Genomic DNA, 3776 nt, shown 5'->3' with positions numbered 1-3776 from the left:
GGCTGGTGGCGCTTCACCCCGGTGTGTATTATCGTTTCTTTTTCTTTCTTTTTTTAAATCTACGTTGCTAACATTAATTTTAGCATCTGTGCATGTATTTCTTTTGCTGCTTTGAATCAGTTAATTTTTTTCATTATTTATTTAATAATCTGCATTTGAAGCAGTTTAAAATCCTTCAAAAATGTAAGCAGAACCGTTTTGTTAGCTCGCGAGATCTGACGGCTTTAGAATCATCCAAGGTCTCGCGAGATGACAGTGTAGGAATATCTCACATAAAAATAATTACATTAATTATTCTTGACGTTCAAAATACTTAAAATCCTATTTATTTTCTGCATTAGGATTTTGATATGTCGTGGCAATCTTTCAATTTTGTAGTGTTGGCGTTGTCAATACCAACCGTTAACGAACGTCCAAGCTAACTCAATTCGCAATGCTATTGTGAATGTTAGCTGTGGAAATATCTAATATTAGCCAAAGAAAATATGAATACATTCTTATTGTTATATGATTGTTTTTACCTCCAGCTTCGAGGTTTTGAAACGATCGTATCTGTTCCCGGGGACGCCGTAATCCTAAACGAAATCGCCCTTTTTTTATGAAACAGGATTTATTCGCGATGTCATGAAGTACTACATAACCCACAATGCGCTGGTGTAACAGCGAGTTCTCTGATTGGTGGAGCTCGCTGTTACCATGTAAACGTTTACAACCCGCGAACTCAGGAGAACTCACAGCTATCTTACTCGGCGGAAATGATTAATTCATCTCAATTAATCGGTAATTATGTGTTAATCTTTGCGTTATCACAGTACTTCCTGTGAGCCAAATTAAGTGAGTCGTCTGACAAACTACCTGTCACTCCTCAGGTGAGTAAGAGCCATGATGAAATGCAACTTTAAGCAATGAAGTAATTGTGTAAAAAGGAAACAAACATGTGTTAACGAGACTTAAACGCTTTCATGTCGAGACAAGATGGTGAGTCAGAGTTCACCTGAGCTACACCTGAGGACAACCTGTCTGCTGTTCAGGCCACTCATTTCTGTAATCATCAACTACAGCCCTTAAACTCAGGTGTACTGGAGTACAATTCTGAGGTACTTTACTTGAGTATTTCCATTTTATTTCACCTTATAGTTCTACTCCACTACATTTTGGAAGCCTTTTTTTTTTTTTTTTTACCTCAATACATTTATTTGATTACCGAAGTTACTTTACTCATTCAGATTAATATTACTAAATATAAAACATTAAATACATTATAATGTATTATTATAGTTAAAGTAATAAATAATATATTTTTTACTATTTGAATCAACTTTATAATGACTACACATGATATTCTTTTTCCTTTTAACACCACTCTCAATACAAATAAATACACACTGTGACATATCTGTGGAAGACTACAACTGCCGTTATAATAAATAACTTAATGGATTAATAAACAAATAGATAGAAAATAATAAATAAATAAGGTAATAAAGGCCCTTAATTATAAAGATGAATACATTACCAAAAAAATAAATTAAATTAAATTAAATACACATTTTATATTTCTGTGCATTTTTTGTTGAAGATTTTAGCCGTAAATATCCGTCCCCCTCTGACTCTGAATCTTAATGTGTAAAATCTGAATTCCCCTCTCCGTCATAACTGTGGTCAGGCTGATTACAACACAGGATGGGTATTACTAAAGTTGTGATTATCTTGTGATTATGTTTTTTCAAAGCATTAATTAAAACATGTGGGGAAGTGAACTGATTCTAATCATCATGACAAACAGCAAAGTGGACAGATTTATGAACAGCTGAATATTCGTGTGGGAAAATATCAGCCGTCTGTTTGTTTTACACCTGTCAGCAGATTACCTGAAACAGCTTCCTGTGCTTTAACAGATGACTGCATGAGAGGACTCATCCTTTCTCTTTCCTAATGGCACTGTGAGTCACCACACAGACACTGATCTGTTCGGATGATTTCATATCTGATGAGTGTGTCTCTGCATGCACTGTGGATATTTTTCTGTTCTGCTCACTGTCTGGTCTTTACCAGGTTTACTGGGTCATAAATTAATGGAGGTAATAGGTTTGATTTATTGTGTGTCATAAAGTACATGTGTCAAATACTGTACTTGAGTCTAAAATGGAAATTTTATGGTACATTATTCAAGGCAGATATTGTACATTTTGTTCAAGTAAACTCCACCTTTAACAGCTGCAAAATTAAAGTGATGAACACATAGATAATTGTAACCCAGTTATTTAATATATATAGGTGCATCTCAATAAATTAGAATATCATAGAAAATTGTATTAATGTCAGTAATTCAATTCAAAAAGTGCATTACACACAGAGTGAAACATTTCATGTCTTAATTTATTTAATTTCTTCTAATTATAATGATTATGGCTTACATTTAATGAAGACCTAAAAGTTTCTTTAAAAAAAATAGAATATTACAAAAGACCATGTATGTCCGTCTATATGACTCAATACTTGGTTGGGGCTATTTGACTTGAACTACTGGAAATCGACTTTTCCATCATATTCTAATGTATTGAGATGCACCTGTATTATTATGAAATGAGCCATTTTGCATAATAAGTAATTTAACTTTTTTGTACATTCAAGTATATTTTGATGCCTAGACTACCGACTTAAGTGACATTTTGAATGCAGGACTTTTACTTGTAGCTTTTGCAAAGGAAAGGGACTGAAAATATTCTTAAGATTGTGTATAAATCTGCACCTCGCTATCTATCCAAACATTTTAATCTTGTCAAATATCCATGACAGATATCTACTGTAATCCAAATGATCCCCTCAAGAAAAGCTGGTACCAGGGGATTGAATGACGTTTTTTGCTTTAAAAATGATTAATTGATAATCAATATAATTGCGAACGGTTTGACGTTGATGCATCAGAGCTCTCTATACTGCACACTCTCTGTTTAAGTGCAGATGTTTGAAAGAGAAAGAAAGTCCTCACCCTTCATCCACCCACACCTCAGGGCTATATATACTGCAGGTGAAAATAAAACTAACTTTCATCGTTATCTAGAATTTCTCAGGAGCTCTGTGTTCAGTTGAAGTGACGCGAGGCCAGCCCCTCTCCACAGCCGCCATCATGTGTTTGGGATTAGACTGACTCACTGTTAACGTGACACTGATGGAGCTGAAAGTTTTCAGGGCCACCGCAGGGCTGAGGTCTTAATTATCCCACAGGGCCTCAAACACAGCAGTAAAACAGAGAATAGAAGAGGAATTTGGGTAACGCTTTATATTAAGGTCCTTGTAATAACCATTAATTAACAAGTAATAAGGCCCTTGTAAGTCCTTACAAGATGCTTATTAGCATTACTGTGTGTTTATAAGCCTATATAAGTGTTAATAATGGCATTATCATCCAGCTAATAGCAGGCTATAAGAGATTTATAATACGAACATTAATAAAAGCCTCATGAGTATCTTATAATTCTTCATAATAGCATTACAAACACCCATCACCCACCCATTATGTCTTTGCCATGCCTTTATTAATCTTTTGTTTGCTTATTGATATTAAAATATACTTTATTGTTCATCTATTATAAGTAAACTATGCACTTGTTAACAGTTAACTATGCTTTTTGCAGCTAACGGGATCTAAAGCCAGAACAATGCCTTATTAATTGTTAATTAATGGTTATTACAAGGACCTTAATATAAAGTGTTACCAGAATTTATTTTTAAGATGATTAAGAACAGCTTTGTATAATAACTTTAAGTTTATG

At 34.0% G+C, this 3776-nt stretch overlaps 1 long non-coding RNA gene across 1 annotated transcript; it reads left to right on the top strand.

Annotated features, from left to right (window-relative positions):
* Positions 1-348: 348 nt before the first annotated feature.
* On the top strand, positions 349-3281 carry LOC131971085 (uncharacterized). The gene is made up of 3 exons (XR_009394344.1): positions 349-869; positions 976-1097; positions 1864-3281. It is a non-coding gene; the product is annotated as an uncharacterized LOC131971085 (long non-coding RNA).
* The last annotated feature ends 495 nt before the right edge of the window (positions 3282-3776 follow it).

This window comes from Centropristis striata, chromosome 5, assembly GCF_030273125.1.
Source record: "Centropristis striata isolate RG_2023a ecotype Rhode Island chromosome 5, C.striata_1.0, whole genome shotgun sequence".
NCBI classification, from domain to species: Eukaryota; Metazoa; Chordata; class Actinopteri; order Perciformes; family Serranidae; genus Centropristis; species Centropristis striata.
Note: the sequence above shows the minus strand (reverse complement) of the source record. Positions and strands in the feature narration are given on the sequence as shown.